The following is a 16,080-nucleotide window of genomic DNA, read 5'->3' as shown; positions in this document are numbered from 1 at the left end:
TGAAATCTTTACACTATAACGCAGTACTCTGAAATGCAGTCCACGAAAAGTATTAATTTCAACTCTGAAATCTTTTGACTAAAACGCAGTACTCTGAAATGCAGTCCTAAAAATCCTAATTTCAACTCTGAAATCTTTTGACTAAAACGCAGTACTCTGAAATGCAGTCCACGAAAAGTATTAATTTCAACTATGAATTCGGTTGACTAAAATGCAGTACTCTGAAAAGCAGTCCACGAAAATAATAAATTTCAACTCTGAAATCTTTTGACTATAACGCAGTACTCTGAAATGCAGTCCTAAATAATATCAAATTAATAATTTTCGAGGACTGCATTTCAGAGTACTGCTTTTTAGTCAAAAGATTTCAGAGTTGAAATAAGGATTGTTTAGGACAGCATTTTAGAGTACTGCGTTTTAGTCAACCGATTTCAGAGTTGAAATTAATAATTTTCGAGGACTGCTTTTCAGAGTACTGCATTTTAGTCATTCGATTTCAGAGTTCAAATTAATAGTTTTCGAGGACTGCATTTCAGAGTTCTACGTTTTAGTCAAAAGATTTCAGAGTTGAAATTTGGATTTTTTAGGACTGCATTTCAGAGTACTGCATTTTAGTCAACCGATTTCAGAGTTGAAATTTATTATTTTCGTGGACTGCTTTTCAGAGTACTGCATTTTAGTCAACCGAATTCAGAGTTGAAATTAATACTTTTTGTGGACTGCATTTCAGAGTACTGCGTTTTAGTCAACTGATTTCAGAGTTGAAATTAATAGTTTTCGAGGACTGCATTTCAGAGTGCTGCGTTTTAGTCAAAAGATTTCAGAGTTGAAATTAGGATTGTTTAGGACTGCATTTCAGAGTACTGCGTTTTAGTCAACCGATTTCAGAGTTGAAATTAATAATTTTCGAGGACTGCTTTTCAGAGTACTGCATTTTAGTCATTCGATTTCAGAGTTCAAATTAATAGTTTTCGAGGACTGCATTTCAGAGTTCTACGTTTTAGTCAAAAGATTTCAGAGTTGAAATTTGGATTTTTTAGGACTGCATTTCAGAGTACTGCATTTTAGTCAACCGATTTCAGAGTTGAAATTTATTATTTTCGTGGACTGCTTTTCAGAGTACTGCATTTTAGTCAACCGAATTCAGAGTTGAAATTAATACTTTTTGTGGACTGCATTTCAGAGTACTGCGTTTTAGTCAAAAGATTTCAGAGTTGAAATTAATAGTTTTCGAGGACTGCATTTCAGAGTACTGCGTTTTAGTCAACCGATTTCAGAGTTCAAATTAATAGTTTTCGAGGACTGCATTTCAGAGTATTACGTTTTAGTCAAAAGATTTCAGAGTTCAAAATAATATTTTCGAGGACTGCATTTCAGAGTACTGCGTTTTAGTCAACCGATTTCAGAGTTGAAATTAATAATTTTCGAGGACTGCTTTTCAGAGTACTGCATTTTAGTCAACCGATTTCAGAGTTCAAATTAATAGTTTTCGAGGACTGCATTTCAGAGTACTACGTTTTAGTCAAAAGATTTCAGAGTTGAAATTTGGATTTTTTAGGACTGCATTTCAGAGTACTGCATTTTAGTCAACCGATTTCAGAGTTGAAATTTATTATTTTCGTGGACTGCTTTTCAGAGTACTGCATTTTAGTCAACCGAATTCAGAGTTGAAATTAATACTTTTTGTGGACTGCATTTCAGAGTACTGCGTTTTAGTCAAAAGATTTCAGAGTTCAAATTAATAGTTTTCGAGGACTGCATTTCAGAGTACTGCGTTTTAGTCAACCGATTTCAGAGTTCAAATTAATAGTTTTCGAGGACTGCATTTCAGAGTATTACGTTTTAGTCAAAAGATTTCAGAGTTCAAAATAATATTTTCGAGGACTGCATTTCAGAGTACTGCGTTTTAGCCAAACGATTTCAGAGTTGAAATTTATAGTTTTCGAGGACTGCTTTTCAGAGAACTGCATTTTAGTCAACCGAATTCAGAGTTGAAATTTATAGTTTTCGAGGACTGCATTTCAGAGTACTGCGTTTTAGTCCAAAGATTTCAGAGTTCAAAATAATATTTTCGAGGACTGCATTTCAGAGTGCTGCGTTTTAGTCAACCGATTTCAGATTTGAAATTTATTATTTTCGTGGACTGCATTTCAGAGAACTGCATTTTAGTCAACCGAATTCAGAGTTGAAATTTATAGTTTTCGAGGACTGCATTTCAGAGTACTGCGTTTTAGTCAAAAGATTTCAGAGTTGAAATTAGGATTGTTTAGGACTGCATTTCAGAGTACTGCGTTTTAGTCAACCGATTTCAGAATTGAAATTAATAATTTTCGAGGACTGCTTTTCAGAGTACTGCATTTTAGTCAACCGATTTCAGGGTTCAAATTCATAGTTTTCGAGGACTGCATTTCAGAGTACCGCGTTTTAGTCAAACGATTTCAGAGTTGAAATTTATAGTTTTCGAGGACTGCTTTTCAGAGAACTGCATTTTAGTCAACTGATTTCAGAGTTGAAATTAATAGTTTTCGAGGACTGCATTTCAGAGTGCTGCGTTTTAGTCAAAAGATTTCAGAGTTCAAAATAATAATTTTCGAGAACTGCATTTCAGAGTACTGCGTTTTAGTCAACCGATTTCAGATTTGAAATTTATTATTTTCGTGGACTGCATTTCAGAGAACTGCATTTTAGTCAACCGAATTCAGAGTTGAAATTTATAGTTTTCGAGGACTGCATTTCAGGGTACTGCGTTTTAGTCAAAAGATTTCAGAGTTGAAATTAGGATTGTTTAGGACTGCATTTCAGAGTACTGCGTTTTAGTCAACCGATTTCAGAGTTGAAATTAATAATTTTCGAGGACTGCTTTTCAGAGTACTGCATTTTAGTCAACCGATTTCAGAGTTCAAATTAATAGCTTTCGAGGACTGCATTTCAGAGTACTACGTTTTATTCAAAAGATTTCAGAGTTCAAAATAATAATTTTCGAGGACTGCATTTCAGAGTACTGCGTTTTAGTCAACCGATTTCAGATTTAAAATTTATTATTTTCGTGGACTGCATTTCAGAGTACTGCATTTTAGTCAACCGAATTCAGAGTTGAAATTAATATTTTTCGTGGACTGCATTTCAGAGTACTGCGTTTTAGTCAAAAGATTTCAGAGTTGAAATTAGGATTGCATTTCAGAGTACTGCGTTTTAGTCAACCGAATTCAGAGTTGAAATTAATACTTTTCGTGGACTGCATTTCAGAGTACTGCGTTTTAGTCAAAAGATTTCAGAGTTGAAATTAGGATTTTTAGGACTGCATTTCAGAGTACTGCGTTTTAGTCAACCGAATTCAGAGTTGAAATTTATAGTTTTCGAGGACTGCATTTCAGAGTACTGCGTTTTAGTCCAAAGATTTCAGAGTTCAAAATAATATTTTCGAGGACTGCATTTCAGAGTACTGCGTTTTAGTCAAAAGATTTCAGATTTGAAATTTATTATTTTCGTGGACTGCATTTCAGAGAACTGCATTTTAGTCAACCGAATTCAGAGTTGAAATTTATAGTTTTCGAGGACTGCATTTCAGAGTACTGCGTTTTAGTCAAAAGATTTCAGAGTTGAAATTAGGATTGTTTAGGACTGCATTTCAGAGTACTGCGTTTTAGTCAACCGATTTCAGAGTTGAAATTAATAATTTTCGAGGACTGCTTTTCAGAGTACTGCATTTTAGTCAACCGATTTCAGAGTTCAAATTAATAGTTTTCGAGGACTGCATTTCAGAGTACTACGTTTTATTCAAAAGATTTCAGAGTTCAAAATAATAATTTTCGAGGACTGCATTTCAGAGTACTGCGTTTTAGTCAACCGATTTCAGATTTAAAATTTATTATTTTCGTGGACTGCATTTCAGAGTACTGCATTTTAGTCAACCGAATTCAGAGTTGAAATTAATATTTTTCGTGGACTGCATTTCAGAGTACTGCGTTTTAGTCAAAAGATTTCAGAGTTGAAATTAGGATTGCATTTCAGAGTACTGCGTTTTAGTCAACCGAATTCAGAGTTGAAATTAATACTTTTCGTGGACTGCATTTCAGAGTACTGCGTTTTAGTCAAAAGATTTCAGAGTTGAAATTAGGATTTTTAGGACTGCATTTCAGAGTACTGCGTTTTAGTCAACCGAATTCAGAGTTGAAATTTATAGTTTTCGAGGACTGCATTTCAGAGTACTGCGTTTTAGTCCAAAGATTTCAGAGTTCAAAATAATATTTTCGAGGACTGCATTTCAGAGTACTGCGTTTTAGTCAAAAGATTTAAGAGTTGAAATTTATTATTTTCGAGGACTGCATTTCAGAGTACTGCGTTTTAGTCAACCGATTTCAGAGTTGAAATTAATAATTTTCGAGGACTGCTTCTCAGAGTACTGCATTTTAGTCAACCGATTTCAGAGTTAAAATTAATAGTTTTCGAGGACTGCATTTCAGAGTACTACGTTTTAGTCAAAAGATTTCAGAGTTGAAATTTGGATTTTTTAGGACTGCATTTCAGAGTACTGCATTTTAGTCAACCGATTTCAGAGTTGAAATTTATTATTTTCGTGGACTGCTTTTCAGAGTACTGCATTTTAGTCAACCGAATTCAGAGTTGAAATTAATACTTTTTGTGGACTGCATTTCAGAGTACTGCGTTTTAGTCAAAAGATTTCAGAGTTCAAATTAATAGTTTTCGAGGACTGCATTTCAGAGTACTGCGTTTTAGTCAACCGATTTCAGAGTTCAAATTAATAGTTTTCGAGGACTGCATTTCAGAGTATTACGTTTTAGTCAAAAGATTTCAGAGTTGAAATTTATAGTTTTCGAGGACTGCTTTTCAGAGAACTGCATTTTAGTCAACCGAATTCAGAGTTGAAATTTATAGTTTTCGAGGACTACATTTCAGAGTACTGCGTTTTAGTCCAAAGATTTCAGAGTTCAAAATAATATTTTCGAGGACTGCATTTCTGAGTGCTGCGTTTTAGTCAAAAGATTTCAGAGTTCAAAATAATAATTTTCGAGGACTGCATTTCAGAGTACTGCATTTTAGTCAACCGAATTCAGAGTTGAAATTAATATTTTTCGTGGACTGCATTTCAGAGTACTGCGTTTTAGTCAAAAGATTTCAGAGTTGAAATTAGGATTTTTAGGACTGCATTTCAGAGTACTGCGTTTTAGTCAACCGAATTCAGAGTTGAAATTAATACTATTCGTGGACTGCATTTCAGAGTACTGCGTTTTAGTCAAAAGATTTCAGAGTTGAAATTAGGATTTTTAGGACTGCATTTCAGAGTACTGCGTTTTAGTCAACCGAATTCAGAGTTGAAATTTATAGTTTTCGAGGACTGCATTTCAGAGTACTGCGTTTTAGTCCAAAGATTTCAGAGTTCAAAATAATATTTTCGAGGACTGCATTTCAGAGTACTGCGTTTTAGTCAACCGATTTCAGAGTTCAAATTAATAGTTTTCGAGGACTGCATTTCAGAGTACTACGTTTTAGTCAAAAGATTTCAGAGTTGAAATTTGGATTTTTTAGGACTGCATTTCAGAGTACTGCATTTTAGTCAACCGATTTCAGAGTTGAAATTTATTATTTTCGTGGACTGCTTTTCAGAGTACTGCATTTTAGTCAACCGAATTCAGAGTTGAAATTAATACTTTTTGTGGACTGCATTTCAGAGTACTGCGTTTTAGTCAAAAGATTTCAGAGTTCAAATTAATAGTTTTCGAGGACTGCATTTCAGAGTACTGCGTTTTAGTCAACCGATTTCAGAGTTCAAATTAATAGTTTTCGAGGACTGCATTTCAGAGTATTACGTTTTAGTCAAAAGATTTCAGAGTTCAAAATAATATTTTCGAGGACTGCATTTCAGAGTACTGCGTTTTAGCCAAACGATTTCAGAGTTGAAATTTATAGTTTTCGAGGACTGCTTTTCAGAGAACTGCATTTTAGTCAACCGAATTCAGAGTTGAAATTTATAGTTTTCGAGGACTGCATTTCAGAGTACTGCGTTTTAGTCCAAAGATTTCAGAGTTCAAAATAATATTTTCGAGGACTGCATTTCAGAGTGCTGCGTTTTAGTCAACCGATTTCAGATTTGAAATTTATTATTTTCGTGGACTGCATTTCAGAGAACTGCATTTTAGTCAACCGAATTCAGAGTTGAAATTTATAGTTTTCGAGGACTGCATTTCAGAGTACTGCGTTTTAGTCAAAAGATTTCAGAGTTGAAATTAGGATTGTTTAGGACTGCATTTCAGAGTACTGCGTTTTAGTCAACCGATTTCAGAATTGAAATTAATAATTTTCGAGGACTGCTTTTCAGAGTACTGCATTTTAGTCAACCGATTTCAGGGTTCAAATTCATAGTTTTCGAGGACTGCATTTCAGAGTACCGCGTTTTAGTCAAACGATTTCAGAGTTGAAATTTATAGTTTTCGAGGACTGCTTTTCAGAGAACTGCATTTTAGTCAACTGATTTCAGAGTTGAAATTAATAGTTTTCGAGGACTGCATTTCAGAGTGCTGCGTTTTAGTCAAAAGATTTCAGAGTTCAAAATAATAATTTTCGAGAACTGCATTTCAGAGTACTGCGTTTTAGTCAACCGATTTCAGATTTGAAATTTATTATTTTCGTGGACTGCATTTCAGAGAACTGCATTTTAGTCAACCGAATTCAGAGTTGAAATTTATAGTTTTCGAGGACTGCATTTCAGGGTACTGCGTTTTAGTCAAAAGATTTCAGAGTTGAAATTAGGATTGTTTAGGACTGCATTTCAGAGTACTGCGTTTTAGTCAACCGATTTCAGAGTTGAAATTAATAATTTTCGAGGACTGCTTTTCAGAGTACTGCATTTTAGTCAACCGATTTCAGAGTTCAAATTAATAGCTTTCGAGGACTGCATTTCAGAGTACTACGTTTTATTCAAAAGATTTCAGAGTTCAAAATAATAATTTTCGAGGACTGCATTTCAGAGTACTGCGTTTTAGTCAACCGATTTCAGATTTAAAATTTATTATTTTCGTGGACTGCATTTCAGAGTACTGCATTTTAGTCAACCGAATTCAGAGTTGAAATTAATATTTTTCGTGGACTGCATTTCAGAGTACTGCGTTTTAGTCAAAAGATTTCAGAGTTGAAATTAGGATTGCATTTCAGAGTACTGCGTTTTAGTCAACCGAATTCAGAGTTGAAATTAATACTTTTCGTGGACTGCATTTCAGAGTACTGCGTTTTAGTCAAAAGATTTCAGAGTTGAAATTAGGATTTTTAGGACTGCATTTCAGAGTACTGCGTTTTAGTCAACCGAATTCAGAGTTGAAATTTATAGTTTTCGAGGACTGCATTTCAGAGTACTGCGTTTTAGTCCAAAGATTTCAGAGTTCAAAATAATATTTTCGAGGACTGCATTTCAGAGTACTGCGTTTTAGTCAAAAGATTTAAGAGTTGAAATTTATTATTTTCGAGGACTGCATTTCAGAGTACTGCGTTTTAGTCAACCGATTTCAGAGTTGAAATTAATAATTTTCGAGGACTGCTTCTCAGAGTACTGCATTTTAGTCAACCGATTTCAGAGTTAAAATTAATAGTTTTCGAGGACTGCATTTCAGAGTACTACGTTTTAGTCAAAAGATTTCAGAGTTGAAATTTGGATTTTTTAGGACTGCATTTCAGAGTACTGCATTTTAGTCAACCGATTTCAGAGTTGAAATTTATTATTTTCGTGGACTGCTTTTCAGAGTACTGCATTTTAGTCAACCGAATTCAGAGTTGAAATTAATACTTTTTGTGGACTGCATTTCAGAGTACTGCGTTTTAGTCAAAAGATTTCAGAGTTCAAATTAATAGTTTTCGAGGACTGCATTTCAGAGTACTGCGTTTTAGTCAACCGATTTCAGAGTTCAAATTAATAGTTTTCGAGGACTGCATTTCAGAGTATTACGTTTTAGTCAAAAGATTTCAGAGTTGAAATTTATAGTTTTCGAGGACTGCTTTTCAGAGAACTGCATTTTAGTCAACCGAATTCAGAGTTGAAATTTATAGTTTTCGAGGACTACATTTCAGAGTACTGCGTTTTAGTCCAAAGATTTCAGAGTTCAAAATAATATTTTCGAGGACTGCATTTCTGAGTGCTGCGTTTTAGTCAAAAGATTTCAGAGTTCAAAATAATAATTTTCGAGGACTGCATTTCAGAGTACTGCGTTTTAGTCAACCGATTTCAGATTTAAAATTTATTATTTTCGTGGACTGCATTTCAGAGTACTGCATTTTAGTCAACCGAATTCAGAGTTGAAATTAATATTTTTCGTGGACTGCATTTCAGAGTACTGCGTTTTAGTCAAAAGATTTCAGAGTTGAAATTAGGATTTTTAGGACTGCATTTCAGAGTACTGCGTTTTAGTCAACCGAATTCAGAGTTGAAATTAATACTATTCGTGGACTGCATTTCAGAGTACTGCGTTTTAGTCAAAAGATTTCAGAGTTGAAATTAGGATTTTTAGGACTGCATTTCAGAGTACTGCGTTTTAGTCAACCGAATTCAGAGTTGAAATTTATAGTTTTCGAGGACTGCATTTCAGAGTACTGCGTTTTAGTCCAAAGATTTCAGAGTTCAAAATAATATTTTCGAGGACTGCATTTCAGAGTACTGCGTTTTAGTCAAAAGATTTCAGAGTTGAAATTTATTATTTTCGAGGACTGCATTTCAGAGTACTGCATTTTAGTCAACCGATTTCAGAGTTGAAATTTATAGTTTTCGAGAACTGCATTTCAGAGTACTGCGTTTTAGTCAACCGATTTCAGAGTTGAAATTAGGATTGTTTAGGACTGCATTTCAGAGTACTGCGTTTTAGTCAACCGATTTCAGAGTTGAAATTAATAATTTTCGAGGACTGCTTTTCAGAGTACTGCATTTTAGTCAACCGATTTCAGAGTTCAAATTAATAGTTTTCGAGGACTGCATTTCAGAGTACTACGTTTTATTCAAAAGATTTCAGAGTTCAAAATAATAATTTTCGAGGACTGCATTTCAGAGTACTGCGTTTTAGTCAACCGATTTCAGATTTAAAATTTATTATTTTCGTGGACTGCATTTCAGAGTACTGCATTTTAGTCAACCGAATTCAGAGTTGAAATTAATATTTTTCGTGGACTGCATTTCAGAGTACTGCGTTTTAGTCAAAAGATTTCAGAGTTGAAATTAGGATTGCATTTCAGAGTACTGCGTTTTAGTCAACCGAATTCAGAGTTGAAATTAATACTTTTCGTGGACTGCATTTCAGAGTACTGCGTTTTAGTCAAAAGATTTCAGAGTTGAAATTAGGATTTTTAGGACTGCATTTCAGAGTACTGCGTTTTAGTCAACCGAATTCAGAGTTGAAATTTATAGTTTTCGAGGACTGCATTTCAGAGTACTGCGTTTTAGTCCAAAGATTTCAGAGTTCAAAATAGTATTTTCGAGGACTGCATTTCAGAGTACTGCGTTTTAGTCAAAAGATTTAAGAGTTGAAATTTATTATTTTCGAGGACTGCATTTCAGAGTACTGCGTTTTAGTCAACCGATTTCAGAGTTGAAATTAATAATTTTCGAGGACTGCTTCTCAGAGTACTGCATTTTAGTCAACCGATTTCAGAGTTAAAATTAATAGTTTTCGAGGACTGCATTTCAGAGTACTACGTTTTAGTCAAAAGATTTCAGAGTTGAAATTTGGATTTTTTAGGACTGCATTTCAGAGTACTGCATTTTAGTCAACCGATTTCAGAGTTGAAATTTATTATTTTCGTGGACTGCTTTTCAGAGTACTGCATTTTAGTCAACCGAATTCAGAGTTGAAATTAATACTTTTTGTGGACTGCATTTCAGAGTACTGCGTTTTAGTCAAAAGATTTCAGAGTTCAAATTAATAGTTTTCGAGGACTGCATTTCAGAGTACTGCGTTTTAGTCAACCGATTTCAGAGTTCAAATTAATAGTTTTCGAGGACTGCATTTCAGAGTATTACGTTTTAGTCAAAAGATTTCAGAGTTGAAATTTATAGTTTTCGAGGACTGCTTTTCAGAGAACTGCATTTTAGTCAACCGAATTCAGAGTTGAAATTTATAGTTTTCGAGGACTACATTTCAGAGTACTGCGTTTTAGTCCAAAGATTTCAGAGTTCAAAATAATATTTTCGAGGACTGCATTTCTGAGTGCTGCGTTTTAGTCAAAAGATTTCAGAGTTCAAAATAATAATTTTCGAGGACTGCATTTCAGAGTACTGCGTTTTAGTCAACCGATTTCAGATTTAAAATTTATTATTTTCGTGGACTGCATTTCAGAGTACTGCATTTTAGTCAACCGAATTCAGAGTTGAAATTAATATTTTTCGTGGACTGCATTTCAGAGTACTGCGTTTTAGTCAAAAGATTTCAGAGTTGAAATTAGGATTTTTAGGACTGCATTTCAGAGTACTGCGTTTTAGTCAACCGAATTCAGAGTTGAAATTAATACTATTCGTGGACTGCATTTCAGAGTACTGCGTTTTAGTCAAAAGATTTCAGAGTTGAAATTAGGATTTTTAGGACTGCATTTCAGAGTACTGCGTTTTAGTCAACCGAATTCAGAGTTGAAATTTATAGTTTTCGAGGACTGCATTTCAGAGTACTGCGTTTTAGTCCAAAGATTTCAGAGTTCAAAATAATATTTTCGAGGACTGCATTTCAGAGTACTGCGTTTTAGTCAAAAGATTTCAGAGTTGAAATTTATTATTTTCGAGGACTGCATTTCAGAGTACTGCATTTTAGTCAACCGATTTCAGAGTTGAAATTTATAGTTTTCGAGAACTGCATTTCAGAGTACTGCGTTTTAGTCAACCGATTTCAGAGTTCAAATTAATAGTTTTCGAGGACTGCATTTCAGAGTACTACGTTTTAGTCAAAAGATTTCAGAGTTCAAAATAATATTTTCGAGGGCTGCATTTCAGAGTACTGCGTTTTAGTCAAACGATTTCAGAGTTGAAATTTATAGTTTTCGAAGACTGCTTTTCAGAGAACTGCATTTTAGTCAACTGATTTCAGAGTTGAAATTTATAGTTTTCGAGGACTGCATTTCAGAGTACTGCGTTTTAGTCAACCGATTTCAGGGTTCAAATTCATAGTTTTCGAGGACTGCATTTCAGAGTACCGCGTTTTAGTCAAACGATTTCAGAGTTGAAATTTATAGTTTTCGAGGACTGCTTTTCAGAGAACTGCATTTTAGTCAACTGATTTCAGAGTTGAAATTAGTAGTTTTCGAGGACTGCATTTCAGAGTGCTGCGTTTTAGTCAAAAGATTTCAGAGTTCAAAATAATAATTTTCGAGAACTGCATTTCAGAGTACTGCGTTTTAGTCAACCGATTTCAGATTTGAAATTTATTATTTTCGTGGACTGCATTTCAGAGAACTGCATTTTAGTCAACCGAATTCAGAGTTGAAATTTATAGTTTTCGAGGACTGCATTTCAGAGTACTGCGTTTTAGTCAACCGATTTCAGAGTTGAAATTAATAATTTTCGAGGACTGCTTTTCAGAGTACTGCATTTTAGTCAACCGATTTCAGAGTTCAAATCAATAGTTTTCGAGGACTGCATTTCAGAGTACTACGTTTTATTCAAAAGATTTCAGAGTTCAAAATAATAATTTTCGAGGACTGCATTTCAGAGTACTGCGTTTTAGTCAACCGATTTCGGAGTTGTAATTAATAATTTTCGAGGACTGCATTTCAGAGTACCGCATTTTAGTCAAAAGATTTCGAGTTGAAACTCTAATTTTGTTGGACTGTATGTTAGGCAATGAATTTTAGAATTACTTTCTTATATTTGTAAATGTGAACCGAACTTGCATACTACAAATAGTAGGTTTCCTACCGTGGACTGCATTTCAGACATTCAGAGGACCTGCAGATTAGTCGACCCCAGATTCACAACAGGGTTGCCGTGTAAACACTATCCTCTCGTTTCACCTCAACGATTTTCTTAATTTGTCAACATGACTGTTAACGTTACATAACTCCAAAGCTTATTTGTGGCTCCATGCACTGAAAGTAAATGCGCACCATATAAAGCAGCGCTTCTCAAACTTTTTAACCTTGCGGACCGGTTTTTTTTTCAACTATGTATGACGGACCATACCAGCCGTATGTCCTCCATCTTATTGGCCGAGGTATCTATAGGACAAGCTTCTACTAAAAAGTAAACTTGACTATTACGCGGTTGAGCACTAGACCGGCGACAAGGTACGTTGGCAGCGCCGGTAGAGCCGTAGCCAAGCCTGCTCGTAGACGGCCGTAGCAAGGCCTAGCTAGTACGCTAGCGAATCGTAATTCGTAACCATTTTGATGCACCTTGGATGAGACTGTACAGTCTCATCCAAGGATGCACTATAAGGGTACTTACAGTGATCGGGAACAGTATAAAAACTAACCGCACACCTAGAGTTAACACTCTGACAGTCTTTTATAATACAACTTGGCATTTCGGCAATTAATTTTGATTCAAATTGATCAACGAAACGACTAACGAGAGCTAAACATACTTGAAGAGTGAAGACGAAATTGTCAGACTCAAAAAAAAAACCCCGACCTAAATTCTTCTGCTTGGAGTGCTAAAATCTCATTGGCTAAACGCTATTTAAACCAGCCAGTCATCTGGCAGGTCTGGAAAAGCACGACAGTGAAGTTTAGAGATAGGGGTTAAGGGTTTTGTCCATATAAAATTTTATTTTAATTATAAAATGAAAACTATCGCTAATAATTTAATTTCGGTAGTACCACTATCTTTATATAAGTACTATTGACGCTAAGAGACAAAAAAAGTTTATGGGTGCACCATTCCTTTAAATACTAAAATAAATATAATTATTATAATATATTTTCTTCGTTAGTTATTATTCGCGGCGTATTATATTGTGTGATCTTATATTTCTATACCAACGTATGCGTGACTAAACGTCGTGTGATGTGACTGGTTGTTGCTCAACGCTATGAAATTGTTATCTAATGTACATGTAAATGTATATGTATAAAACAGCAGCTGAATATATTTACAAGAGTTTATTTTATCAGAAATAGATGTAATTTTAGAAGTAGGAATGGAGAACGGTTCGTATTTACTTCATTCCGACTCATAGACCACCCAGTATAGAGCCCCTCCCTCCAACACGCAATGAAAGTTTTAAACTATCTTATTGGCTAACTTAAACTACGTTTTGATGACGTTGCTTACGGGGACCGCGGCGAAAAATTGGTAATTCCTTTTTACCTCTGTCGCTATGACCCGCCTATTCTTTCATGCCCTCCCCCGTCCCGTGGAAGGGGGTCCGGGACTTTGACGCGCGCCCAGATTACTCTGTTCTCCATTCCTGCTTCTAAAATTACATCTATCCCTGATTTTATCCAAATTTCGAAATCTTTGTTTCTTTATCATTCATATTAATTTAGGTTTGATAAATGCTTAATTATTCTGTTTATAATCTGCAAGCATAGTATTAAGTAAAGGGACATGGCGTTGCTTTTCAGGACATTTTTAGTTACTTTACTGGCCGCCATTTTTAAAATATGGAAGCGGAGGTTGTGTTAATTTACCTCAAAAGTTAATTTACTTTATTATGAAGTCGAGCTGACAGAATGATAATCATGGCCAAGCCCAAACCAAAGAGAATAGAAAGAGGGAGAGTAGAAGGCTTGGCTTAAGTGTTATCGCTTTGAAAGTTTTCCCTCTACGCTTCCGGTGTGCGCACGCATCTTTCTCTGCCCTCTTATTGGTCAAAATACGGTGAACCGAGGAAAATATAACAAATAAATAAAAAAGAAAAGCGAGAACTCAAAAACAATGCCTTGCCAAGCTGCAGTGCTAGCTTCCACTCCCCCACTTCATACCCTCTTTGGCTGAACCTAGTTTTGCAAGGACGCCATTACTCTAACTAAATTAATTTTAATTTAGACAATCAAACAAATTTTTAATGCAATTTTATTAATGAGATTAACAATCCATTTAATTATCTTTAATTATTAATGGGAATTAGATTTCTTCTGCCCTTCTTTGTCACTATTATCCGGTGTGGGTGGGTTAGGAGCTTTAACGTGTTGCTGCAAAATTAAGTCATTAATTACTTAGTAATACCAAGAAGTGATTTCTAGTTTATTAGGGAGACGGTGTAAGATGCCTAAGTATTCGCGCGCCATAGTCCCAGTCCCCCTTTCAAAATACAAGGGGGGGACGTAAGAGGAGGCAGTCGGGCTATTTCGCCTCTCCTCAGTCGGAAAATATGACTGTAATTTTCCTCATTCGCGTCGCGCTGACGTGCACGAGTTTTCAAGAACCAATGAGATGCTGGCTGGTTGTAATTTAGAGGCGGCGGGGATTAACTCCGGACCTACGTTCGGACTGGTCACTGGAGATAAAGTTAGAAATGAGCGAATTTTTACGTTCTCCCTAATAAACTAGATATCACTTCTTGGTAATACCATCTTAATTTAGATATTTAATTCAACCAGGATTCAGGAATACATACAGCTAATTGGAATCATTGTGTAACCAGCCATTTTCACTCAACGTATCTAGGTACCTTTTTTTGTGGGAGGAGTTAGCTATGACGAATCTTACCAGGCGAATTTATAATCAATCTCGCTGCCTGTTGCACCTTGCGCGTGCGCCCCTAGGAACTCGCGTTGCTACCCAACCAATGAAAAAGTCACAGTTTGAAAGGCGCCATCAGAATTATGAGGCCCGGTATACCCACAAAACCCGAATTCATAGAAATTAACAATTGATATATTTATGGAGGAACACAATGCTTCCTATTTACCTTTATGTATTCCTGGTTTAATAACAATAAAAAATAAAATTGCGTAAGTTTTTAAGTATATACTTTAATTATATTTAATGAATTATAATAATTAAATAATTTTAATTAAAAGTGCTATTCATACCGGCCCTTGAAGAGGTCCTCCTTTTAGTAGAATTTTAACTAAAATAAATGAAATTCATGTAAAATTATTAGTCCACTGTCGAAATTAACTGACCAAATTAATTTAGTAATATAAATTGAATTTGTTGTCAATGGTGGGAGTAAATTTACAAATGTTTAATAACGTGACCATGAAGTATCCGTCACGTTATTAAACATTTGTAAACCAAATTAATTTACCTTCAGGTTTGCGGTCCATCGCGCTTTGGTTTCGATTGCTATACTTAGTTCGAGTGTAAGACAGAGTCTAGACGTTTACCATATAACAATACCCACGACCAGACAGACAGACGTTCTCGGTAAGTTGGTTAACTTGAAAATGTACCACCCTTTGCTTTTTTAAGGGGGGGGGGGATAACCAGTTTCCCTTTAAAGGGACTGTAAAGTTCTTGGCGGACCGTTAATTTTTTTTTTGGAAAAAGGTGCTCCCCCCCCATTACTGACGTCAGCAGCTGATGTAAAACGTGTCAAAGAGGAATTATTTTGAGGTTGTAAAGCGGATCCTCCGTCAGGGTTAATATCTCCTGTGATTGGTTGTGAGCCGCCCCGCTCCGGTGTTTCCCTAGTCCCCACTCCCAGGAGTCCGAGACCCCCCCGCTGCGTATGCTAGAACCGTCGACCGTAGCAATAGCAAAGGCGCTTTGATTGGCCCTATTGTATCACCTGCCGGATTAGGTTGAATAACACAAAAATAGGAAAATGCCTTAACACTATTTTAGCGGAAAGAAGGAAACACTTTTGTTTTGCTAGCCCCCCCCCTCGGGGGTTATGACAACAATTTGAAAAAAAAAAAATAAATCAAATTTCCGCCGATATTTTACAGACCCTTTTAAAGTATTATTTCCTCTTGCGCAATATCTACGCAATATGGGATAAGTTCCTGGTTTTAGCCTCAGGGTTTCCAGACTAACTGAAGTTACCAATATAAAGGATGACTTGCTTATTTCCAGTTCAACTATAGAACCTATTGTACCGTTAACTTTTTTCTGTTTTATAATATAATAATTAATAACAAATATCCACGAATGGCGGACACAGTAGTCCTCGATCGTTTTTAAGACTAATTAAATGTTCTAATTTTTAATAA

At 35.3% G+C, this 16,080-nt stretch overlaps 1 protein-coding gene and 1 long non-coding RNA gene across 5 annotated transcripts in view; one reads left to right on the top strand and one right to left on the bottom strand.

Moving 5' to 3' along the window:
* LOC149591742 (uncharacterized) overlaps window positions 1–16,080 on the top strand; it is a 141,166-nt gene that overhangs the window by 68,389 nt on the left and 56,697 nt on the right. The gene's annotated exons all lie outside the window — the stretch shown is intronic.
* On the bottom strand, window positions 13,958–16,055 carry LOC149591746 (uncharacterized). Its single transcript, XR_016379542.1, has 3 exons — window positions 15,174–16,055; window positions 14,956–14,993; window positions 13,958–14,112 (listed from the first exon to the last, which is right to left on the bottom strand). It is a non-coding gene; the product is annotated as an uncharacterized LOC149591746 (long non-coding RNA).

This window comes from Phalangium opilio, unplaced genomic scaffold (genome assembly GCF_054372755.1).
Source record: "Phalangium opilio isolate 3A_F unplaced genomic scaffold, DU_Popi_V2 ptg000500l_1, whole genome shotgun sequence".
NCBI classification, from domain to species: Eukaryota; Metazoa; Arthropoda; class Arachnida; order Opiliones; family Phalangiidae; genus Phalangium; species Phalangium opilio.
The sequence above is the reverse complement of the archived record's forward strand: the minus strand, read 5'-3'. Positions and strand labels throughout refer to the sequence as shown.